General features: G+C 47.3%; 1 protein-coding gene and 1 long non-coding RNA gene across 19 annotated transcripts in view; one reads left to right on the top strand and one right to left on the bottom strand.

Annotated features, from left to right (window-relative positions):
• Positions 1-26,332, bottom strand: part of DLGAP1 (DLG associated protein 1) — a 337,165-nt gene that overhangs the window by 73,478 nt on the left and 237,355 nt on the right. The gene's annotated exons all lie outside the window — the stretch shown is intronic.
• LOC102995171 (uncharacterized) lies at positions 1,995-19,466 on the top strand. 8 transcript variants are annotated; one of them, XR_008615974.1, is made up of 7 exons: positions 1,995-2,401; positions 8,993-9,465; positions 9,927-10,026; positions 15,431-15,572; positions 17,526-17,638; positions 18,517-18,583; positions 18,980-19,460. It is a non-coding gene; the product is annotated as an uncharacterized lncRNA (long non-coding RNA). The 8 variants fall into 8 exon arrangements; XR_008615971.1 differs by having other exon boundaries at positions 18,517-19,466; XR_008615976.1 differs by lacking the exons at positions 18,517-18,583; positions 18,980-19,460 and adding an exon at positions 17,748-18,021.

Genomic DNA, 26,332 nt, shown 5'->3' with positions numbered 1-26,332 from the left:
GCTAAGAGAGGAGGCCAGGGAGAGTTACCAGCAGGCTGTTGGTAGCAGTGAGGAATGTTCTGGCATCCTGGGAGCACATACTGGCACCGATGAAGACAAAACTCTTAATCGAGAAGTTTGCTGCTGCCACTTCCGGGCAAGCAGGCCCAGAAGTGCTGAATTTACAATGAACGGTGGAGATCATCCTCCCCGGGGTGACATGCTCCCCAGTGTGGACTGCCCCACCAAACGCCAGACAAATCTGTGATCTAGCTGGAGTCCTTCACATGATAAAAGCACAAACCCAGGTGAAAACAAAGATGATGAGATGGAGAATGAGTCCAGACGCTTGCCCTGCCCTTAGATCAACTGAATCACCGGAGAGTCTGTCTTTCCTCCGTAACACACGCTGTGCTAAGAATTTAATAGATAGGACTTCCCTGGTGGCCCAGTGGTTGAGAATCCGCCTGCTAATGCAGGGCACACGGGTTCGATCCCTGGTCCGGGAAGATCCCACATGCCGCGGAGCAACTAAGCCTGTGCGCCACAACTACTGAGCCTGTGCTCTAGAGCCCGTGAGCCACAACTACTAAGCCCGCTGCGACAACTACTGAAGCCCTCGCACCTAGAGCCCATGCTCCGCAACAAGAGAAGCCACCGCAATGAGAAGCCCGTGCACCGCAACGAAGAGTAGCCCCTGCTGGCCGCAACTAGAGAAAGCCCGAGAGCAAGAGCAAAGACCCAACGCAGCCAAAAATAAATTAATTAATTAAAAAAAAAGAATTTAATAGACATGGCCTCACGACCCAGATAGATCTCACTAAACCCATTTGTTTGATGGTAAGACTGAGGCTCAGGGTAGGTAACTGACTTCTCTAAGTCATGCAGCTCCTAGATGTTCACAGGGCTTCCAATCCCACCTCTTCTGTTCAGCCAAACCACCTGTATTCATCCGCCTAGTAAGCCTTCCCTGAAACACCGCATCCAGTAGAAGATAATGCTCTCCACGAGGAACTCCAGGAAACTGCTCCTAGCTCAGTCCTCTGGGAGTCCTTTGACCCAGAGGACTGAGCTAGGAGCGCAAAGGTCTCGAGGATGAATGCATTTGGAGTGGTCAGCAAGGGGTGTCCAGTTGCACCTTGAAAAATTCTGCAAAAGGAGAGAAACTCCACGAAACAAAATACACATGGAAAAATCGCTCCCTTGTTTCAAAATATTTACAGCTTAACATTTACAGGCCACCCAAAGTGTGGTGGTCAGCGGTCCACGGCCTGCTGGCCCCATGGTGAGGCGGCGGCCATCAGAGGGCTGCGGGGACGGGGCGCGGGGCTCCTGGCGGGGGCGGGGGGGAGGGCAGGGCTTCTGCTGGCCTCTGCCCTGGTTAGTTTTGGCTCCAGGTACGTGGCTATGGGACTGATTACCACCAGAGCCATCCACCACGGAAACCACAGAAACGAGCTAACCTTTCCTCCCTCGAAGTAGAGAAAAGCAGGCTTGTGTACGGGTGGAGGGGGCCGGAGAGGGATGTGGACAGAGAGGGAAGGGTAGTGTAAGAACTCTTGTAGTCATAAGCCTCGCCAGTTGGTAGTTACTAGTATTCCAGACGCTTCCTAATGCCAGACAAATGCCCGGAGCCCAGGCTTGTCTGGCTCAGAGATCTATTCAGCCGATAGCAGCCCGGCCCTGGTGGGGAGAGCAGATCTTTCAGGGAGCAGCCTCCATGGCTAATCAAACACAACATTGTTCTCAGAAGGAAGAATGGAAAGGTTTGTTTCAGAAGCATAGCTTTTTTTTTTTTTTTTTTTCCTTTTGAGGCACCCGAGTTATTTTAACAAGTTGCTACAAAACTTGGGCTTCCTGAGGTGAGGCTGTCGTGCACAGTGCATGTTCTGTCCCAAACTCCAGGGAGGGAGGGATCCGAAAATTAGTCATTTAAAAAAAAAAAAAGCCCCAGGCACTTCATGCCTGGAAATGATGTAAGACGCAGCCACTCCTCTGTTAGAACGACAACCAAACAATGCTCGGCGATCGCGGCAGCTGCTCTCCAAATGTCAGCGCCAAGCCCGGCCAAAGGGCTGGAAGGCCACGGAGCCCAGGACTTTGTGCGCTACCTTTGTCGCCCACATTTTCCCCAAGCACTCTCAGGACCCTGGCAACAGGTAACGTGGCAACCTTTGCCTTCTAAAACGGCAAGCGGCAGGATTTCAGAGAACAAAAGGATTTTTTGAAAGCCAGCTGCATCTCCCCCGCCACCCCCTCCCCCCTCCCCCCTCCCCATGCCCTCCCCCTCCGCCACTCCAAGTCTGAGAAAACAAAGTATTGCTGCGGCAGGCCGGCTCTCGAGCGCCCCCTGGTGACCAAGCTCGGAACATCACCGATGTACCTTTCAAGGTACAACTTCAGTTCGAGGCTCGGCTCCCAGGTAAGTCACGCTGGGACGCGGTACTTCCGGACTGCGTTTCCCCAAAAAACGCAGAGTGGAAGTCAAGAGTCAGAATTCTTGCTTTTTAACTTGTCACCTCAACAAAAATTTTACCCGTGCTGCAGGGTAAGATCTCTGGGTTGAGGTTGCTGACCTTTTTTTTTTTTTTCAAAGCAGCCGCTAGGGCAACAGTTTTTGTTTCCTTGGCAAGCTGAAAAGCAAAAACTGCTGTGGCCATTTGGTTAGGTGGATGGCATTGAGGATGAATAGCCAGGAAACTGAGGATTCCTGGTGGGTGGGACTTGCATTTTCCATTGTTATCTGAATTTGTCGGTTGTTTGCAGGAAGTTTGCAGGTAGAAGCATTTCTAATTCCCATCGCTTGTTTCCAGTTAGTTCATTTGCAAGGATGACTGAGGATTTCCAGACTGCAGGCCCAGCTTCCCAGAGAGCATGCTTTGCAGCCCCACCCTAGCTCTTTTATCTCTGTCTGGGGCAAACACCCACGAAAATGCCAAGGGCAGCAGTTTTGACCAGCCTTCTTCCTCTCAGGGCTTCTCCCACGCTCCATGGTCTCTGATTTGGAGGAAGGACTGCAGTTGTGAGCTGCTGGTAGCCTCTGCCAGGCCCAGGCGTGAGGGCATCCCTCTTTGTCCCTCTCTGGAAATGTTAACCAGAAACTAAGAAAGGGGTTTAGATCAAAGTAACCGTTCTCTTCAAAAAGTTCCATTAATTAACTAAATTAAAGGAAGTTAAGTGCTGTTTGGAGGAAAGTCATTTTAGAAGGCCCAGGTCCAGGGACGGAGGTCTAAAGCCTCTAATGTGACCCTTTAATGAAGCTTGGCAACCACTTAATATTAGAATTTGAGGGTTACCCTATGTAAAACCAGTTGTTGCCTAAAATCAGTCATTTCAAAGGAACATCTTGAAAGTAGACAGACATTCGGCTGGTTGTTGCCTTGATCATTTAATAGTAAAGATTAAAAACTGAGGGCTCTGAGTAAGAATCATTTGACCGGTAGCTCAGGTGAATCATAACCTTCATAGAACTAGGCACAAAGGTTCACAGCAGGATGTTGAGAACGCCTGGCTTACTAATTTGCGAGGCGGGGCCATTGCTTCCAGCAGGGAATGCCTTGAGGATTTCATGGCTCATTTTCCCAGCCTCTCCAACAGATGCTACTGAGTCATCCACACACACAAGTGACTGCCCTGGCAGTGTCATCTGTTAGGATTAAATTTCCATTTGTTCCGTGACTTTATGAAGCAATTTCTAACGATTGAATCAGATATACCACTTCCTCTAGGATCTAGGGATTTTTTTTTCTTTTTTAATGTTTGTAACATTATGTGAATTTTTCAGAATTTGTCCCAGCCAAGTCAGCAGGTCTTCCTGGGTTGAATGGACTGTTTACAGGAGGGGAAGATTCAGGACCCAAGGTCAGGGTTACAGAATGAAATAAGGTTTCCTGTTTGGGCAGCTGTTCCCACCTCCTCAGGTTCGGGCAGACTGGGTCTTGTTGGAAGATAACAGGCCTGGGATACCTGGGGTAGGGATGGTACCAGGAGTGGGGAAGGACATTTTGCTTTTAAGCTTCTCATCAGCTAGCTTTCATTTCTTGTTAGATGTCACTTCTTAGCAATACTTGCCTATATTCCCTGTTAGGTGAAATTTTTTATTTTTTCCTGACCAAACTGAGAGAAAGGAATTCGTTAAGGATGTAAGAATCACAAGGTCAGGCATTGTTGTCCATTGTATTCATGACGACCACAGTACTTAGACCATGCATGGCACGTAGTAGTATGGTGGTAAATACTTGTTACGTGAAGGAAGGAACAGGGACGAGAAGGGATTTCCTGGAGAAGCAGAAAAAGGGACTAATAATTAGGAAAGCAAGGTCACCAGGGTAGAAAGAAAATGAATACTCAGCAAAGCCAGTCTCTGTGACCTTGGATGTTGCAACATAATCTCCCATCACTGATGCCTACTTCTGTTTGGCCTTGGTCAAGTGCTGGCCAAATGCAGCTGTGATTGGCCAGTTTTTGACATGGAGCTAGAATGTGAAAGGCCCACCTCGTATCAGCTGGAAGCAGTTAGTCCTATGGATTATCCACCTAACTTCCTCCACCCTCTCTGCTGGGCTTTATCCATGTGGGGCTGTGATGCTTCACTGCCCTTTCCCCAGAGCAGCTGCCTTTCCTCTTCAGTTCCTTCCACTCCTTATTATTCTTTGACTTCTTATTCCTGGTCTCATTTCATGACACCTGTACCGTGGACCTGGAAAGCAAGGGAAACCTGGAATGCAATCACACAGCCCAGCAGGACTGTCTGCCGTGGGGCTGTGTCTGGGACACACAGCGGACCTCAGGGGGTACTGAGCCCTGAGGCCAGATGGAGTGGCTGACTGGCTCCAGGTGGGAGCAGGGTCTCGGGCACACACTGCCCACTGGTCTCCCTTGAAACGGTGAGCTGACCATGCAGAGCGAGGGTGCTGTGTCCAAACCCGGTGAGGTCACGTCTCATGATGGTCCATCGGGCTGAGTCCTCACTGAAACCTCTGGCTGGATCCATCAGGAGCCTCTGCTCTCTGGCCAACACCCTGGGCTTCGGAGAGAAGGCAGACCTTGTGTCAAAGCAGCCTGATGCCGCTGCCCTGTGGACAGAGGGCTTGGCGGGCTGGCTCCACCTGGAAAAGAAGCTTTTGCATCAGACAAACTGGGGGAAACAGGATATACGAGGAAGCAAAGAAGAAAGAAAACGTATCCAGCATGTCTTCCTGTCAGTTGGAGCACGATGAGAAATAATTACCTGCGTCTGGAGAGCAAGGCACGTAGGGGGGCCTGATCTGTACAGTGAGGCAGTTAATTATTCGTCGGACTCCTTTCCGCTTTCCTCCCTGAAACCCCCCTCCTCAAAGGAAAAACAGGACAGACTTTGTGGGTTAAGCTGTGGAATACTGTCTACCAGCCCACTGGGCCCAGAAGGGACACCAGCCCCTTACTGACTCTCAGATGACAGGATCAGTGCTTCAAAATGACACCTCATTATCCAACTGTGTCACTGACAGATGAGGACACAGGTCCAGAGAAGAACTTGGCCAGGGCCCCCCAGTCTTCTTCTGTCTGCACCACACAGCAAACACCATCAGCCTTTACAGTGGGTTCATAAAGGGCCACTTCAGACTGCATTCACAATTCCACTGTACAGTTGGGTTTTGGTCATTTGCCAGAATTAAATAAAAATATCAAGGAATCCTCCTACACTGTTGGTGGGAATGGAAATTAGTACAACCACTGTGGAGAACAGTATGGAGTTTCCCAAAGAAACTAAAAATAGAACTACCGTATCACCCAGCAATCCCACTCCTGGGCATATATCCAGAGAAAACCATAAAAAAATCAAAAAGACACAAGCACCCCAATGTTCATTGCAACACTACTTACAGTAGCCAAGACATGAAGCAACCTAAATGTCCATCAACAGAGGAATGGGTAAAGAAGATGTGGTACGTATATGCTATGGAATATTACTCAGCCATAAAAAAGAACGAAATAATGCCATTTGCAGCAACATGGATGGACCTAGAGATGGTCATACTGAGTGAAGTAAGCCAGAGAAAGACAAATATCATGTGATATCACTTATATGTGGAATCTTTTTTTTTTTTTTTTCTTTTTTTTGGCCATGCCACGTGGCTGGTGAGATCTTAGTTCCCTGACCAGGGACTGAACGCGGTCCCACAGCAGTGAAAGCACAGAGTCTTCACCTCTGGACCACCAGGGAATTCCCTGTGGAATCTCATTTTTCAAAAAGGACACAAATGAACTTATTTACAAAACAGAAACAGACTTACAGTTGTCGAAAACAAACTTAAGATGACCAGAGAGGAAACGTGGTGGGGAGGGATGGATCAGGAGTTTGAGATGAACATGCCCACACTACTATATGTATAAGATAGGTAACCAACAAGGACCTACTGTAGAGCACAGGGAACTCTACTCAATACTCTGTGATAACCTATAGGGAAAAGAATCTGAAAAAGAATGAATATGTGTATATGTATGACTAATTCACTTTGCCGTACCTCACCTGAAACTAACACAACATTGTAAATCAACTCTACTCCGATAAAATGTTTTTAAAAATCCCAGCAAACTGGTGAGGCCAGCACTAAAATCTATCAGTTTACGCTAGCTCCTGCCCGCCAGCATCCTCATTCACCGTGTTTCCTGGAGCCAGGTGCCTGGACCTGTAATCCGAACTCCACAAGTGACTGGAGGCAAGAGAGTTTGGGTTGCCCACCTTCTGCAGCACGGGGTCTGATTGGAACCTGGGTTCTTCTCATCTAAGCCTCCGTTCTGTTCTTTTAAAGAGCTGCCTTATACTTCTGTCATTAAGATTCTCCTTTGAACCCTCATGAGAGCAATGTCCAAAAGCCTTTTTCTGAATCTCTTGGTCAGACGTGCTTGGAATTCAGAACCTTTTGGATTGTAGAAAGCTGATTTGCATGACACACCCTGGGGGGCCTGGGTACTCTAACCTGTCTGTCTGCAGGAAAAGGTGACACAGTCACACTGCAAGTAGTTGCAAGGTCAGGTTTTGGCCTATGGCTTTCAGAGCGCTGAAGGATGGTGGCCACCCACTCCTTCAGGTGCCTCGGTGGATCAGAGCCCCCGCCAGGGGCCTCCTCCTCCAGGGGCCTTCTCCTCCAGGGCATCTCTGGTCCTGGATGGAGCTCTGTCCCAGCCTGGCCTAGGAGGAGAATGGGGGATGGGTAATGACTGGGTGGTGGTGGGCTTGGCCTGGTGGGATGGGCAAGGTTTCTACATCTTTAAGGAAAAGAGGAATCCGATTTCAAATTCGATAATACTTATGACATTGTCTCTCTTTCCTCGACCATGTGAGTTCTGGGTGTTCATTGGTTTGTCACTGTGTTTCACACACCATCGGCAGAAACACCTTTGTTGGTTTTTGTTATAATGGTAACAGGGGTACTTGTAGGGGCTTTTAACTGGCCTCTTCCCACAGTGTGGAATGCTGTCTATATAAATTACAGAATTCGTAGTCTGAAGATAAATGCTTGGAGATAAACACTTCATATCTGCCAGGTTGTGTGCTTGTGTGTGTGTGTGTGTGTGTGTGTGTGTGTGTGTGTGTTTTGAGCCATCCCTTCCATCATTCTCTTCCCCATTCTCATCCTGTACCCTAAAGCTATGATCTGACTTTACAGCCAAAGAGATAAAAGTAACATTCTTCTCCTTGGCCCTCCTTATGTACTTTGTACTGACACGAGAGTGGTTCCACGCTAGGTCCAGGCTGGCTGCTGCGCTAATTTGATGCAGCCCAGGACACTCACCTAAAAGTTGATCCCTAAGGGCATTCCTCATTCATTAAAGCTCTACCCAGGACACAGCTGGAAAATCATTTTCAGAACACAAGTTTTTATCCCACATTTCCAATCCAAGAGATAACAGAGAGACTCCATGTAAAATAGCTTGAATTAAAGAATAAACCGTTGTGTGGCTAGACATGTCCCTGAACTGCAGGCAGAAATAGATCAAGCACTAGAAATTTTTTTTTTTTTTTAATCTAGAGCCAGTCCCGCACTGCCTCCTGGTGTGGATTACATTTTACTTTTCCAAAGGAACCATGGATAGTAAAGCGAAATCATTTTGATTCTTTTGGATTTCTACTGTCGTAGGTGAAAGGTTTTATTAATCAATTCTTTGAAAAACCAGCGATACCCACTGCAGACCTACCAAATGAGAGGATGTTAAGCTGTTCAGTGGGTTGTACGTTTGGGGCCTTGTATGGAATTTCAAGCTCATGTTACGGGACTGGCCAGTGGTTGCAATTTACACCATTTATCAGTAGGATTGCCGAAGTGCTGAGGTGCCGGAATGCGGAAACACTGGAGGAGACCAGCGCTGGTCTTTGGATCAAAATTAATTACCAAAAAAGCGTTAGGAAATTGATCCCAGGGAAGGGAAGCATGTTAATGGCCACCGCTCAAAGGTTCAGCCCCTTTCAGATACTGATAACCTTGCGACGTCTCCAGATAAAAGCCAGCCTTGTCACCCCCAGGCACCTGGCTGAGAGGTAATAAAACTCTTGCTTTATCTTCTAAGAGTGAAGTTGGTCCAACCTCAGCCCGAGGTAATTACAGTAAACTGAAATTGCCTGTCATTTACAAAAAAGGGAAGGCGTAAGGCGGGAGATGGTGTTTGTCTCTCTCCTTGGATTTTAAAAAGAAAGCGAGCAAAACAGCCAGAAGTTTTCCAGGGAGTGAGAAAAACAGCCCGGCTTGGCCACCCTCTCCTGGGGGTAACGGATTGCTGGCAGCTCAGGTCCCCGTGACGATCTCAAAAAGAGGCTCAAGCTGATGGAAATCCAAGCAATCTTCTTAGGAGTCTGTCCTTTCTAAATGTAAATGACAGAGTCGGAGCCCTGCTAGGGAGGGCAGGAAGTCTCAGTCTTACCCAGTGACTCATTCAGTGCTGTTAGCTCCAGCAGCTGGATAAAAAGTTTTAGCAAGAGCAGCAACAAATCTACTTTAAATACTAGCACAGTAAGGAAATTCCTCTCTTTCAGGCCGAATGCCATCCACACAAAAGAGCTCCTGTCGACATCTCATTTACAATCTACCCCCAGGACACAGACAGGACCATTTCAATAAACCCGGCTCAGAAACACCTATTGTTCAAAATCTTCAACTAGCCACAGGCTACCACCACTCCCTATTGTTTTGTAAAAGAAAAGATTTAGAAGGAGCCAGATTGGAACCTGGAAGCTCTGAAAAGAGGAAGGAAAAAAGTCCCTTTGACCCGATGCTGTTGGAGAACGTGCGTGAAGAATAAAGTTAATGGATTTTCATTTTTACAAGAAGTGCATAAGCAACGCCCACTCCCTTCCTGAACTCGTGATCGGGGATTCTACAAGAGGTGCCAACTTTGTAAAGAAGTTAACTCCTGCCAACGGGTTTGGTACCTGAAAAGTCAAAGTCTCTACTTAACCCTATTCTCTGTCTTACAAAAGCCCTGATGGCAGCCACAGCAAAGCACCGGGTGAGTATTCGATCTGGGTTGTTTCCTTGGGATTTATAGCTTGACTGTCCTTTCTAAGTAGGATTTTGAGGCTCACTGCAGAACCTACCCCCTGCCCCACGACGAATGGTTTCCTCCTTTTCAACACCACCATTTTGCTCCCTCTTTTAGTAAAACCTGACCACTTTCTGGAATTACATAATGTAGCCTTTAGACGCTTTTTCTTCAGATAGGCCTCAAATGTAGAGGTACATTTGTGTTGACCAAACAAAATGGGCATTTCTCAAAGACTCAGTGTCTTTACCCTCCTAGTAGATCTTCAAGTTCACTTTCCCTATCTTAGCAAGTAACTCCTTTGTCTACCCAGAGTTCAAGCCACAACTCTGGGCATCACCTCTAATTCCTTTGGGTCCTTCCCTCCTGTCTCTTAAATCCTTCTGGAATCCTTCCACGTCCTACAATCCGCCTTTCTGCTTCCCTAGATCCTATTATTTCCTCTCTGGAGGATGACAGCAACTTCCTACCTCCGCGTTCCTCAAACTACCTGCTGTGACTTATTAACGGGTCATGAAATCAGTTGAGGTGGGTCATGCAGTTTCACCATTAAAAAAAAAAAAATGGAATAGATTAGAAAACGTCAGAGTGTGTCAAACAAAGGAAAAAGTAAGTTTGGTTTCGGGACGCTTGTGTCAGTGTGTGTCCCGAGATCTGTGTACATTCTGGGTTAACAGGTAGAATGTATCTTGTCTGTCAGGAGTTTGAGAAATACTTTTCTAATTGGTCTCACGGGCTCTGTCTTGTCCCTGGCTCCAAACTGTTTTACACGCTCAGAGCAGGAGGGGGAGATTATGAATGGATCCAGCTGACAGCTCTGCCCTCGGGATAAAGACATGGGTCTGGGGCTTTGGAGATTCTAATTACTTAGTTCCTCCTCATCCTTTCAGGTTTCAGAGCTCCTCCTCCTCCCGACCACTTTTCCTTTTAGCTGTTCAAGCCACCAAGTTCCCTGGCCTTTGCAGATGGAATTTCCCTATAGGAACGTTCTGTCCTCTTTCTCCTTCAGGTATCAGCTGAGGTGTCGCCTTTTCCAGGAAGTCTTCCGGAAGTCCCTCTAAATGCCTCCTCTTAGTTCTCATGAGAAACCCCCTCACGTTTTATCTGACAGAGCACTTATTGCATCATGATTATCTTCTCAGTTCCTTACAGAACTTTAAGCTCCAAGGGGCAGCCAGTATATATTTGTTGGGGGTAAATATTGTGCATTCAATGTGTCACATCTTACACAGTTCACACTTCCTTCCTACAAACCCATTTGGATAGTTATAAAATATCGTATCTCTATTTCTCAAAGCTTTAGTTTTCATTCTTTTACACTGAAGTGCCTCTTGTTCATTTGCTCTTCAAATACAACCTAATCAACTTCCGAATTCACTGGACTCCTCCTCTTAAAAATCAAAATAATAAAATGCGGGGAAAGCTGTTGTACCCCTGGCTGGTCACTCACCCTCTCTGAGCCTCAGATAATACAGAGAGCAGAGCTCACTCTAAGATCTCTTCCAGGCTGCCACGCTGAACCTCTGGCTTGCACTTTCTAAGGACCAGAGAGGTTAAGTGACTTTCCCAAGGTCAAACAGCTCTCTAGTGGCAGGATATTGTCTGTCTTTCTATAGATTTTTAACAGCAAGCTGCAAACAAAAAACCTTCCACCCAGAAATCGGTAGTGCCACTAAAAAGTGTGCCTGAAAGAGAATCATAAAATTAAAGAAGGGACTTCCCAGGTGGCGCAGCGGTTCAGACTCCGTGCGCCCAATGCCAGGGGCCCAGCTTTGATCCCTGGCCAGGGAACTAGATCCCCCAACTAAGGAGCCCTTGAGCTGCAACTAAAGGAGCCCATCTGCTGCAACTAAGACCCAGTGCAACCAAATAAACAAATAAATTTTTTTAAATAATAAATAAATAAAGTTAAAGAATTAGGGGACTAAAAAAAACCAAAAGCCAACAGCATTCATAACGGATTCCTGCCCAGGCAGGTCCCAACATTTTAAAAACCAATCTTGCTGTTAGATGCAGAGATGTTCAGATTTCCTTTTAAAAACTGGAAGTGAAAAATGCAAGAAACTTTTGCATCCTGACCCCTTGTAGAGGCCCTTCTGCAGAGACACAAATGGACACAGCCTTCCTCAAGGTGCTGATTGGAGCATCCCAGTGGCTTTTTTAGTGCTGAGGCCCTCGTGCCTTGATCTGATGCCACTCTGAGGACCAAAGCTGTAACTCACCAGGATGAGGCTTGGCCTCAGTTCCTGTACCCCAACCCCCATCCCTCCCGGCCAGGAGGACCACCTCACAGTCTCTGCTTTCAAGGACAGACTTGTGTTATTTCCTTAGTTACAGAGTTTGGGGGTTAGATAACCTGCTCTGTAAAATAGAAAGTCAACAAACCAGAAATACACCCCTTTAGGGAAAAAAAGAAACAAAAACAATAGCTATACTACTTTCCCCCCCATGTTATGTGCTATGTTTTATTCTATAATGTAAGGCAGCATGTACATTTGTTTTATTTGTTGCTTTTTCCCCTCTAAACAGACCAGCAGTAGCTTGCCTTCATTTGACAGAAAATTTGTCACTTTCTACTGCAACTCTGTATAAAACCACTGTGTAGGTGAGGACCCCATGCGCACCAAGTCGTTATAGCCAAGCCGTGGGCTTATGGAGGATTTTTACTTTATTTTTTGGGCTTCTTGGAATTTTCCGATTTAAAAAAGACAAATACTTGTTACTATTGTAATCATAAAAAAGTACAAATGTCAAAATAAAGACCAGATACACTATTATTTCTATACTGCTATGATCCCTGACTAAATTAAATAGCTCTATTTTTACCATATATGTTGCTGTGTATTTGTCTTTTTTTTAACCCATTTGTTTTTGAAGGAAATTATATACACCTGCCATATTAAAAAAAATTAACAAAAACCTCTTAACACTTGATATTTTACTGTCTTTAAAAGCTTTAGGAACATGGACTTTGGAGACACAGCCAAACACTGGCATATAACTCCTTTACCACCTGGCTGCAGTGCGAATTATTAGTTTCTCCTGACATTTTCACACCTAACAACTTATTTCCAGAATATCATCTTTATTCATGCCTTTATGCCTGTGGCAAATGTTGTCTGCTTTCTCATAACCACCCTCCTTGCTAACAGGGCCCTTCCAAGCAGCCATGACTTTTTGGGGAGGGGGGCCCCTCCCTAGATTTGGAGGCTGAATCTTGATTGTTCTACAAGACAGGGATGAGGAGGGAATTCTGATGCGAGTGCTTCATGGCAAGTTTACCTCCCTTTTTAAAGTGACACAAGTCAGGGACATCCCTTTTCTTCCCCCGGACATTGTCATCAGCAAGGGATACCCTGAACTGTGGCTGCCATCTGGGGACCACAAGCAGCGCCTACTCCAGAAGACAGAAAGATGGCACAAAGCTGATTTTGGTACATTCATTGGCTGCCCTGACTCTAGACTGGCTATTATTGGAGAAAATAAACGCCTTTACCATCTAAGTCACTCTAATTTTATTTATTTAATTTTATTTTTGGCTGTGTTGGGTCTTCGTTGCTGTGCGCGGGCTTTCTCCAGTTGTGGCGAGCAGGGGCTACTCTTCGTTGTGGTGCGCGGGCTTCTCATTGTGGTGGCTTCTCTTGTTGCAGAGCAAGGGCTCTAGGCTCACGGGCTTCAGTAGTTGCAGCACGCAGGCTCAGTAGTTGTGGTGCATAGGCTTAGTTGCTCCGTGGCATGTGGGATCTTCCCGGACCAGGGCTCGAACCCGTGTCCCCTGCATTGGTAGGTGGATTCTTAACCACTGCACCACCAGGGAAGTCCACTCTAATTTTATTTTTAAAAATTTTACTTATTGATTTGCTTATTGATCTGTTTGGCCTGGCACTTATGCAATGACGTTACAGATGCTAAGCGTCCTTCCTGGCTTGGAAAACTCCTGTTCATGCTTCAAGATTCACTTCATCTGTGTTCTGTGAGCCCCTCCTACATATGTTTCCTGTAGAATTCATCACACTTTGCTCATTCCTGTTACGCTGATGCTCTGGTATGAAAGCAGAGGGAAATTAATGATCAGGTAGATCTTTGTTTCCTATTATACTTATTTGTTGGATTAAATGATTCTGTATGGCAAATGCTATTATACAAGATCTCACCAAACCAGACTGTCTGTATTTTAAAGAGGTGCTCAGCGGTGGTGGCCCAGCTTCCTCCGGTGGTGTCTGGAAAAGGCAGTGCCTTGAAGGCAACCAGACCTGGTCAAATCCTGACCTGCCAGTTACTGGCTGCAGGACCTCAGATGACTCAGCTCTCATCCCGTTTCCTCATCTGTTGAGTTTGGGTAACAGCCTCGGTGACCTCACAGTGTCATGAGACGGATGATGTTGTTAATATGATGTAAGGGGACATGGTGTGGCACTTATATCTCAAACACAGAAAGGACGCTCTCTTTTCTTTCCTTCCTGCATTATTTGTTACAACAAAATTCCAATAATACAAAAACCATCTTGAAAACTCCCGAGGAGATTTTACTGGAGGTGGGGAGATCCTATCCTTTCCACGTGTTGGGGTTTCTACAGCATGAAGAGCCCTACGCAGAAGTTCCGTGTGTGAGAGCACATTTTAAGATGCCTGTCCCTAGTGCTTAATGTTAAAATTTCATCTCATCCCTCTGGTCTCAGCTCATAAATCCTCTCCTTAGAGAGGCCTTCCTTCACCACCCAGCTTCGAGCAGCCCCCCATTCTGCCCTGCCAGCCATGGAGCCACCTACTGAGAGGAGGAGATGTGGGGAGAAAATAAAATGGCCTATGAAGGTGTTGCATCTTTCCTAAGCTCAAGCCCTCCCCTTGGGTTGGGAGTTGTGGCTTGCCCGGTCCGTCTTTATCAGCTTTGTGCCACCCCTACAGCCCCCATCTCCTTAAATCACACAGATGACTGGCTCCAGCCTCTGCTGTCTTGTATCTTGGAAAATGCAGAAATGCCACGAATTTCTGCGGTCTTGCGGGATGGATCCCTGTCAGTGGTTTAAAACTGTCTTCCTGGGCTTCCCTGGTGGCGCAGCGGTTGAGAATCTGCCTGCCAATGCAGGGGACACGGGTTCGAGCCCTGGTCTGGGAAGATCCCACATGCCGTGGAGCAGCTGGGCCCGTGAGCCACAACTACTGAGCCTGCACATCTGGAGCTTGTGCTCCGCAGCAAGAGAGGCCGCGACGGTGAGAGGCCCGCGCACCACGATGAAGAGGGGCCCCCGCTTGCCACAGCTAGAGAAAGCCCTCACACAGAAATGAAGACCCAACACAGCCAAAAATAAATAAATAACTTTCAAAAAAAAAAAACTGTCTTCCTGCTTTCTATATTACCACTTAGTTCAGAAGAGACAAAAACAAACCCAAAACATTTTCAAGTATGTTCTCCTTTGCCCTCATGGTCAACACTAATAACTTCCAGCTAGAGGGGGCTGGAGGGCAGGATGTGAATGGGACCAGCTTACCCTGTTTAAGTTCAAGTACTTGAGAATTTAAAAGCACAGACCCTCTCCAAGCACTGCTTAAGGCCTGTCAACTAAATCTCCCTGGTTTGCCAAATTAACTAGGTAGGATACTAGCCCTAAAATGATGCACTTAAATTACTAAAAACCTATCAAGCAAACAGCAATAACTTTGCTTTCCATGCCTGAGAGGCAATAATGCATGATGTTTCAGAATATGTTTTGGAGGCAGACCTAGGGAGGTCTGTTTAATCTGTTTAAACATCAGTTTTTTACTATATGAAATGGGAATAGCAACCCTTGCAGGGTTGGTGGGAGGATGAAATGAAGTAATATCTGAGAAATGCTCAGAATATTACCTGGCACGTAGTACGTGCTCAATAAATAGTACATGGTAACAACAACATCAACCATTTCAAAAGGGAAATCCCTTTGTTTTGTCTTAGCACCTAGTAAGCCGGGTGTACCGCTGCTCCTGTGCAAAAGGCCTGTGAAACTCTGAAGCTATACTTGTACACAGATGTGATCCGATGATGCCATCTCACCTCCATGGCAACCAGGTGTCTCAGTTATCTAGTCTGGTACCAGGTAAGGGGTAGGTGATGAAACAAACTGAACCTCAGGCTAAAACCCTGTTGTTCAGTACATCCACTAGCAGTGCTCCTGTTACAGACACACTCAAAATTCTGATTTCATGTGACCTTTACATTCACGGTTTTAGTCATAAAAGTACTTCAGAAACATTGACCATCTCAGACATACTTTTTTATTTTTGTGGTACGCGGGCCTCTCACTGCTGTGGCCTCTCCCGTTGCGGAGCACGGGCTCCGGACGCGCAGGCTCAGCGGCCATGGCCCACGGGCCCAGCCGCTCCGCGGCATGTGGGACCCTCCCAGACCGGGGCACGAACCCGCGTCTCCTGCATCGGCAGGCGGACTCTCAACCACTGCGCCACCAGGGAAGCCCCTCAGGCCTACTTTTATTTTTAGCTAATTCCCAGATGTTTACCTGAGATAAAAATAAGCAAAACAACCAAAGCTTTTCTACTAAACATATCTCAATGCCTGTCATTTTAGTCCATTTTTCTATCGCTAACCTAAGGATAGATTAGAAAGTATGTTGTCAAAAAATTTTTTTTGAGCTTAAGAGAATGGTTGGCAGCACTTTATCTTATTAGTGATATTGGATATAAAATAAACAAAAGCATTCTGGAGAAGGGAGTAAAGGAAGCAATATTCGTTGAAAGGGCCCAGTGCCTGGTACACTTAGGGAGTATGAGTTTATGAATGAACGGAACACTTGGAAGAGCCAAAAGTCTTTGGAATTCCAGGTCCATAAATGAGTAGGTCTGTGACCTAGGGCAACGCGCTTAAATACTTTCTGTTCATTTTACAACAATCTGTAGGAGCAGCACCGGCCGTAGTAGTAACAATTTTTACTCTTTTTGCAGCCAGCTGAGTAATTTTTCCAAACCACAATTCTTCCTGGAGCGGCGTAAATTGAGCTGGCCTTTGGCTGATACTGAGCTGGGGCTCTGGGGATACCACAAAATGTTTTATAAAATTTGCATAAAGTTGCAAATTTAAGCAAAATAGGAGGGGAAAATGCTGTAAAAATTAATAGGGCCAGAGGGAGTGTTCTCTAATCATCTAGTTACACACTTCCCCTCCCAACTGCCCCCCCCAAACACTCATAATATTTGATATAAAAATAACATGGCGACATATAGCTGCAATAAAAAGGAACTATTCTTCCAACACAGCTCAGGGTGAAGCTAAGTAGATTTAAAAAGTGATTGGAGGGCTTCCCTGGTGGCGCAGTGGTTGAGAGTCTGCCCGCCGATGCAGGGGACCCGGGTTCGCGCCCCGGTCCGGCAGGATCCCACATGCCACGGAGCGGCTGGGCTCGTGAGCCATGCCCGCTGAGCCTGCGCGTCCGGAGCCTGCGCTCCGCAACGGGAGAGGCCACAACAGTGAGAGGCCCGCGTACCGCAAAAAAAAAAAAACAAAAAAAAAGTGATTGGAGTCAAACGTAATTTGGAGAGGAGACAGAATATAGTTTGTTTGAATGATGCACAAATTAACAGTTGTTAGTTTTGGTGGTTTTTGAGTAAATGAGTAGGAGAATTGGGACTGGCAGGTCTAATGTTACCCCAGTAAGTGCCTGTTAGGGATTTCTATTTTCTTGGACAGAAGCTCTCTTCTAGAGAGAAAGAGTTCAGAAGCACTGAATAACTAGGCTCCAGAAGGACCCTGCTTGAATTTGGAGCAGGGAGGAAAGCCAGGGTCACAAGCAGATAATCTCCGGGAGCTGCTGGAGGATTGGCCTTGGAAACATCCAGGGGCGGAGAGGAAGAAATCCAAGGGCAATCTTGGCCCGTGGAGGAGGTCGGGGCAGAGATAACAAGTCTGGGCAATAGGAAAGGGAGGCGTTGGGTAAGGGGAGGCCGAGAAAACATTTTTCATTGCTTTGTCTGAGGCTGAGGCAGCCCTGAGCACAACTGTGAAGTAGGTCAAATTTCTTGTGTCTTTCTCTCCCTAGGGCATCGGAGACCTGCCGCCACCGTGCTGTTCCCCGGTCCGTGCTGTTCCCCGGTCACTCAGTTCCAAATTTATGAGATTGCCTCAGTCCCTTAGGTATTTGTTCTCTGAAAGGTAAACATGTAGCTAGTCTGATAAAATAATGCATTGGAGGATGGCTGGGGGGCGGGGGAGGGGGGATTGCATTTTTAAAAGAATTCTTGCAAACATTTCCTTCCTCCAGAGCAATAAATACGTGTTTAAAAAGAGGGTCTCTGGAGCTTCCCTGGGGGCGCAGTGGTTAAGAGTCCGCCTGCCGATGCAGGGGACGCGGGTTCGTGCCCCGGTCCGGGAGGATCCCACATGCCGCGGAGCGGCTGGGCCCGTGAGCCATGGCCGCTGAGCCTGCGCGTCCGGAGCCTGTGCTCCGCAACGGGAGAGGCCACAGCAGTGAGAGGCCCGTGTACCGCAAAAAAAAAAAAAAAGAGGGTCTCTGACGGACTTATGGTTACCGGGCGGGGGGTAAGGGTGGGGGGAAGGGATAGTTAGGGAGTTTGGGATTGACACGTACACAGTGCTAGATTTAAAATGGATAACCAACAAGGACCTACTGTATAGCACAGGGAACCCTGCTCAATATTATGTAACAATCTAGATGGGAAAAGAATTTGAAAAAAGAATAGATACATGTAATATATGTATAGCTGAATCACTTTGCTGTACACCCGAAACTATCACAATATTGTTAATCAAATATATTCCAATATAAAATAAAGAGTTTTTAAAAAAAAGAAAAAAGAGGGTCTCTGTAAAGTCTGCCTTAATTCCAAGGAGGGTCTAAAATTGGGAATTTCCGACTGCTAATACACCTACAGTGGCAGTAAACAACTTTCCATGACTCTCAAATCATAATTAAGCCTAGAAGGGGAAGAACTAAATTGTATACTTTACCTGTTACAGGTGTGGAATTGTGCTGAGTACTTTTTACATATGATCATCATTCCTTTTTACAGAGTTGGAGACCCAGGTAAAGTTCAGAGTGGCTCGTAACCTGCCTGCAGCCAACGGCACATTCCAAAGGTGGCTAAAACAATATTGTCCATCCAACATGGTCTTCTAGAACAGGGGTCAGGAAAGTCTTCTATAAAGAGCTGTACAGTAAATATTTTTGGTTTTGCAGACCATGCAGTCTCTGTCCCAAAAACTCAACTTTGACATTGTGCCAAAGCCAGAGACAGTATGTAAATGCACGGACATGGCTGCCTTGGAGAGGTGAGCCTGATTTGTTCCAAGGGTCGTAATTTGCCAAACCTGCTCTAGAACTTTGCCACTTCCCGTGGTGAGGTGGAGTCTGATACCCCTCCCCTTGAACTTGGGGAAGTGTGTGATTTGCTTGTGACCGAGAGAGTACGAAGGAGCTGACAGTGCATAACCTCCAAGGCTAAATCAGAAAAGGTGATGCTGTTTCTCCCTTAGTCCCTAAGACATCTGCCTGCTTGGAGCCCTGAGCCACCACAGAAGCATCCAATTTTCCTGAGGCCGCCATGCTGTAAGGAAGCCCAAGTCAGCCATGTGGAAAGACCACATGAAGAAGCCTGGAGACTCTTAGGAAGAGGGAGAGGTGTTCAGCAGCCCCCAGTGATCCAACCCTCCACCCACCCAACTGCAAGCTCGGAAGAGACCCTGAGCCAGAACTACCCAGCCGAAGCTCTTCCCAAATTCCTGCCCCGTAGAAACAGAAATAATAACACGATTGCTGTTGTTTTAAGGCACTAAACAAAAAACTTAGAACACTGTCCCAAAACTAGTGAGTGGCAGATATGGGATTCAAACCTAGGTTGGCTTGACAGTCTATTACATGATCATTAATTATTCTATTAAATGATTGCTTACAGCAGCCTTTTAAAAAAATGGTGCTAAAATATATGTAACATAAAACTTACCATGTTAACCATCTTTAAGTGTACAGTTCAATAAGTACATTCACACTGTTGTGCAACATATCCCCAGACCCTTTTCATCTTGCAAAACTGAAACTCTACCCATTAAACAAGAGCTTCCCCTCCCTCACCCCAAGCCCCTGGAAACCACCCTTCTACTTTCTGTCTCTATGAATTTGACAGCTCTGGGTCCCTCTTATACTGTAAGTGAAATCATACAGTGTTTGTGATTTTTGTGACCGGCTGATTTCACTTAGTATATATATGTGTGTATTTTATATATGTATATTTTAAGCCCATGTTGGGTAGTGAGTCTGACCAGCGAGCAGCAAAGGTTTGTCAAAGAAAAATGTCAGAGACCCCAAGTCTTATAAGTCACAGATGCAAGGTCCCAGGAGGGACTTTGCAACAGCAGTTACTCTGACAATGACAATTCAGTGTCCTGCCTCTAAAGGCCTTTGAAGAAAGAGGAACCCATGAATCAAGAACAACATAAGGCTGTTTGCTTTGTTTCAACTTGCTGGCTGACTTCCTTCTCAGAGCCATGCCTTGAGGATGAAATCATTTTCTACCACACAGCCCCTGCAAAGACCATCAAACACAAACCCTCACTGTCTGCTCATTTCCTCTGGGTCCAGGGTGTGTATTGACTTGGTGGAATGTCTGTGACTTGCTGTAAATTGTGTATCAAGCAAAAAACTTTCTGCAGGGAGTTGGCTCTTATGAGGGTGAGCCTTAAATGCTGCCACTTGCTTATAGAGACTAAGACTCAGCCTGCGGGGGCTTCTTTGGCCTCCTCCACCTTCCTCCCATCCCTGACCTAAGACCAAAAGGCAGACCTGGGTCTAGGTGCACACTGTGACAGTCCCAGCTTGGCGTACCCCTACCCATACCTGCCCTGATTGCGCCTAGCCCACCTGTTAACACAGAGAGGATGGAAGTGATTTTTATGAGTCTCCCAGGATCCCAGCCAACTGTTATGAGCTGAGTGTGTCCTCCCTGAAATTCAAACGTTGAAGCCCTCACTCTCAGGACCTCAGGATGCAACCCTGTTTGGAGATAAGGTCTTTAAAGAGGTGATTAAGTTAAAATGAGGTAAAATGAGGGTGGGCTGGAATCCAATAGGACTGGGTCCTTGTAAAAAGAGAGAGAGACACCAGGGGTGTCTCACAGAGGAAGGGTCACATGAGGATGCAGAGAGGATACAGCTGTCTGCAAGCCAACAAGAGAGGCTTCAGGAGAAACAGCCTGCCCACACCTTGACCTGACTTCCAGGCCCCAGAACTGTGAGAAAGTACGTTTCTGTATTTGTGTTGTTTAAGCCACTCGGTCTGTGGTAGTTTGTTACAGCAGCCGGAGCAAATTAATGCACCAACAGAAAGTTCACAGCCTGGAGGCTGGGACTTCAGCCCAGAAGAGTTCTGAGGGTAATCATCGGAAACTCAAAAGGCAAGAAGGCTTTGAGTAGAGTTCCTCTTTCTGCATCTTTCACAAGCGCCTGCTGGCAGGTTTGGGAGGCAGTGCTGGTGGCCGAGCCTGGGGTGAGCACTGACCTGGGGTGAGGCCCAGGGGGGAGCCTGGAGGCTCCTGGTTCAGAGGGAGAGGCACCAAGGCGCTAGATTCTAGAAAGTCTGGCAAGCGTGGGGAGACTTAGTGTGTGTTTGGGGCCTGGTCTAAGAGGCACTTGGCTAACTCCCTCCCTCAGGGCTCCTGCCTTCCTCCCCCCACTACCTGCCCTCTCTCCCTGCAAGATGCTTCATTACCGGGAGAGTCCGAAGGAGGGATTGCATCATGCAAATCCTGATAAGGTTTCGGTTTTTCTTTTGTGGGAAGGGCACTGTGATATAGAAGTGTAAGCAGCTGTCGGATGGCTGGGGTGGTGAACAGAATGAAGGCCCCTAAAGATGCCCACATCCTGATGTTCAAAATCTGTGCGTATGTTCCCTTCCATCGCAAAGGGGGATTTCAGATGTGATTAAGTTAATGGTCTTTTTTTTGGCTGCGCCACGTGGCACGTGGGATCTTAGTTCCCAGCCAGGGATTGAACCCGTGCCCCCTGCAGTGGGAGTGTGGAGTCTTAACCATTGGACCTCCAGGGAAGTCCCAATGGTCTTAAAATGGAAAGATTCCTCTGGATTATTTAGGTGGGCTCAACTGGGGTGGGCCAATGAAATCACAAGGATTCTTCTAAGAGGGTTAGTCAGAGAAGAGGTGACTCTAGAAGCAGAGGGGTGTGTGTGTGTGTGTGAGTGAGAGAGAGGGAGAGGTTTGAAGATGCTACTCTGCTGCTGTGTTTTGTTTTTTTTTTTTGCGGTACGCGGGCCTCTCACTGTTGTGGCCTCTCCCGTTGCGGAGCACAGGCTCCGGACGCGCAGGCTCAGCGGCCATGGCTCACGGGCCCAGCCGCTCCGCGGCCTGTGGGATCCTCCCGGACCGGGGCACAAACCCGCGTCCCCTGCATCGGCGGGCAGACTCTCAAGCACTGTGCCACCGGGGAAGCCCCCTGCTGCTGTTTTTGAGGACAGAGGAAGGCGCCATGAGCCAGGAAGTGCAGGCGTCCTCTAGCAGCTGCAAAAGGTAGGAAACGGATTCTCCCCTGGAGGCTCCACAATGGAGTGCGGGCCTTGCAGACCCATTTTAGACTTCTGATTTCCAAAACTGTAAGATGACTGGTGTTTGTTTTAAGCCCCTAAGTGTGTGGTAAGGTTACAGCAGCAATGGGAAATCAACACAGGTGGTAAGGATGAACGTCCTTGAACAGCTGCTACCACATTTCAACATGCAGAGATACATGCCCAGAAATGAAGTCACAGACAAAGCTAAGGCTTCCATCAGTTAAAATGGTGGTTTTCAAAAGTGGTCCCCCAACCAGCAGTGTCAGCAGTACCGGCAGCTTGTGGGTCAAGTTCTCAGGCTCCACCCAGACCCAGGATTCAGAAGCACTGGGGGTGGAGCCCAGCAATCTGTGTTTTTAAAAGCCCTTCAGGTGATTCTGATACACGCTAAGGTTCACCTTCAAAATAAGTGACCTGGGCTGGTTCTTCAGGAATGAAGGGTACTCGTGGATCCTCGGATGTGTGTGTGTTCCTAGCGAATCTACAGTTAAACTAGTTTCCTGGTGTACACTGCTTGGCTTGGAATCTGGAATGATGGGCTCTGCAGGGAAATGTGGGAGAAGGGTGGCCTAGAATTCAGTCTTCCTGGGGCTACAGGTCCCCACCCCCTTCATAGCCTGTGCTGTGCTAAAGAGACCGGGAGGAAGGCTACATTGTGGTTACAGAGCCCCTGCGAGATCTCGTACATTTGTCCCAGCCTGGGGCGGCCTAAGGGGTGGCTGTCTCCTCTCTTCTTTTCCCAGCTCCTTGCCTGCCTGAGGCAATCCCAAACTGGCTAGTTGGAAAGATACTCACTTTAGAAACATGAGTGAGGTCATTCCTTCTTGCCAGAGCTTAAAGTTATGGAATCACACAATGATTTCAGTCCTAGGTCAGCCTCCTGTTGGCTGGGTGATCTTGGGAGCTTAATTTCTCCGAGTCTTGGTGTCCTTGTCTGTAAAGTGGGCATGCTGAAAGTACTTCTCTGATAGGGTCGTTGAGAGGTTAAGTGAGATAATACAGGTAAAGGTCCCAGTGCAGGACTTGGAACAAAGTAAATGCTTAATACTACTGTGGTGAATTGTAATTAATTGTAGTTAATGTTATTAATCGCAATTAATAGCTATTATTTACACCAGCCCTGATATTAATCTCCTATTTCCAGGCTTCATGTATATAATGGATCCAATACACAAGTTCACTTATGTAAGGGTTTCAGTCCCTTTTAAGTTCTGCTGACATCTCTCCTTGAGCTTCTTCAAGTCTCTGTGAAAAGGAAAAGTCTTCCTCCCTATAAAATGAGGGCATTTCTCCTAGCTTCCCAGCTGATGGAGCTTTTCTACGCAGCCCCTGGGCCTCCAGTGGGGGGGATGCTGGCTGGACGTCAGTGGGGATATTCCCACCTTCCCTCACTGCCTGCTTTCCTCCGTCTGGTCCAGTCCCATCTGGTAATTTTCCTTCCTACCCCTCAGGCCCAGCCCCATCTCCCCCAGACAGCTGCCACCACATCCCTCTGCTTCAGAAGCGGAAGCAAGGGGTGTTTTAGGACCTTTCCGGGTGAGTGACAGCATTTGAGATACAATTGATAAAACGCCAGTGCTGAGAGGAACCAGATTCTCCCCAGTCACCTCCGCCCACCTCTCTCGTGCCGCCTAAACAGAGCCTGTCGGAGCCTGTCGGATGTTCGTCTGTGCGATCAGGTCACGTCCACCTCTTCTGTGAGATGGTGGGCTTTGGTGACCTGGGTGTGAACTGTCCCTTTGGGGCAGTGGGTCTGGGACACTCTGCACGTGCTGGGCCACATGGGGACCGGCCGCTGTGACTGTGTCCCCGAGCTTGCGTCGGGCTCCGTGGGGGCCACTCAAGGTATCTGTCCCTGTTGGCGAATGAGGTCTTATTCCAGCTCACCAGGGAGGCTGCAGGGTTTTTCCTCAGCCACCCCGTGACGACCTAGGGACAACATTCCGGGAAACCAGAAGGGCTGGGCGGGCCTCTGGAATGTCAAAGGAAACAGCTTGGCGAGGCTGGCGGCTGGTTTCTGCCGTGTCAGTTTCTCTGAGCAGCAGGCACTTTGCAGCCGTTCACTTAGCACCTGAACCCCACAAACGTTAAGATGTACCTTTCTTAGAAGGGAAGGGCCAGTTTATTTTTCCTTCACAGAAACAGTTCATGATAAACAGGTCACGAATCGGGGAAACTAACAGAGGAAGACTACCCCACCCCCTTTTAATTCAAATTTTATCTTATTCTGTTTAAAGGGAGGGATTGGTCATAATATTACCTTATGCACCTAAGGGAACCTGTTATGGACTGAATGTCTGCACCCCCTTCCCTGGAGGCTTCATATGTTGAAGACTCAACCCCATTGTTTTGGTATTTGGAGATGGGGAGGTAATTAGGCTTAGATGAGGTCCAGAGGGTGGGACCCTGGTGATGGGATTAGTGCCTTTATAAGAAGAGAGGGTACCGGGGAGATGTCTCCCTCTCTCTGTCCCCTTCTCTCTCTTCACATGGAAAGGCCATGTGAGGACAGGGTGAGAAGGCAGTGTCTAGAATCCAGGAGGGGAGCTTTCTCCAGACATCTACCCTGCTGGCATTTTGATCTTGGACTTTCCAGCCTCCGAAACTGTGAGAAAACACATGTCTGTTGTTTAAGCTTTCCAGCCTATGATATTTTGTGAGCGCATCCTGATAAGACTAAGATAGGACCTCAAGAGCAAAATAATCTAAACTCCAAGAAATAGACCACAAAGACCCAGGTGGATTTCACTGAATGCCCCTCCTGCCTGTCCTAAAAGACAAAATACGTAACGGTTCCATATAGATGGTCCCCCACAGATGCTCTGAGAAGCAAAGTCTACCCACCACTCAGAGAACCTGCAAAAGGGGAGAACCAAAGTGATGAGCCCTTGAATCTGCCCGGTGCCTGCCTCACAGAGCCTATGAACCGAGCAGGACCCTATGGTGCCTTCCCGGGACAGACCCTTCTCCACATCTTCAGCTGTAGCTCCTCTCTGAAGTACCTAGAGAATGGTATCTGATGCATATTTCCTGAGTTGTTTTACAGATGCTAAAATGCCACCAAATGGAAGAAATTAACTGCTTGATGACCATGAGCATGTAGCCCCCACACCTACTGGTGCCTAAGGATTGACACTGTTAACCATCCTGTTACCTCACCATCAACCAATCAGAGAATTGTACACAAGCTGGGATGCCCCTCCCTCACCTTGCCTTTAAAATGCTTTGCTGGGGAGTTCAGGCTTTTTGAGTACTAGCTGTCCCAAACTCCTTGTATGGCACCTTATGATAAATGTTGTACTTTCCTTCACGACCACTTGGTGTCAGTAGACTGGCTTTACTTCGGCCAAGTGGACCCAAGTTTGATTCGATTACACCACTGCCTCTACTGCCTCGGGGCTCCTGGCAGTGACTTCTACCAGGCTTTGCCTCTCCCTTCAGGGAAATCTTTACAGTACATGCCTAATGATTTTGTGACAGTCAAATCTTACAATGATTCAGAGGTTATGTAAAGACTTAGGCACATGCCACCTACTAGCTTTGGTGGCCAAGACCTACATGCAGTTGTGCTGGCATTTTTGATCATCACACCCTGTTTGAGGTTGCATGTGTGTTTGCGGGGTGAGTGGGTCACAGTGGTGAGGAGAGACCATCTTCAGGTCAAGCATGTTGCCCTGGAGATGCTCGGCATCTGCACAGTTCCCCAAGGTTGCGCCACTTAAACACTGCCCCCAACAGAAAACAGTCATAGGCTGAATTAGCGATTCTTTTCAGGAGATTAGATTTGGGGCAATTTCAGGCATTCATAATAGAAAATAGTTTGCTTTAAGGCAGTTAAACTAAAAGCATACATTTTAATTCCGAGGGACAGAAAGTCAGTTACTGCTTGCCTAGGTTTGGGGTCAGAGGGTGGAGAGTGACTAATTGGGGTGATGGAAATGTTCCAAACTTAGATTGTGGGTGATGGTTGCACAACTCTGTGAATATCCTAAAAAAAAGAAAAAAAAAACTAATTATATACTTTAAATGGGTGGATTTCATGGTATGTGAATTCAATTTTGAAAGCTGTCAAACATTTAATTCTGAAACAATGTCATGGTCTCATAAAAATAGCCCTAATAGGGCTTCCCTGGTGGTGCAGTGGTTGAGAGTCCGCCTGCCGATGCAGGGGACACGGGTTCGTGCCCCGGTCCGGGAAGATCCCACATGCCGCGGAGCGGCTGGGCCCGTGAGCCATGGCCGCTGAGCCTGCGCGTCCGGAGCCTGTGCTCCGC

This window comes from Physeter macrocephalus, chromosome 19, assembly GCF_002837175.3.
Source record: "Physeter macrocephalus isolate SW-GA chromosome 19, ASM283717v5, whole genome shotgun sequence".
Lineage (NCBI taxonomy): Eukaryota > Metazoa > Chordata > Mammalia > Artiodactyla > Physeteridae > Physeter > Physeter macrocephalus.
Note: the sequence above shows the minus strand (reverse complement) of the source record. Positions and strands in the feature narration are given on the sequence as shown.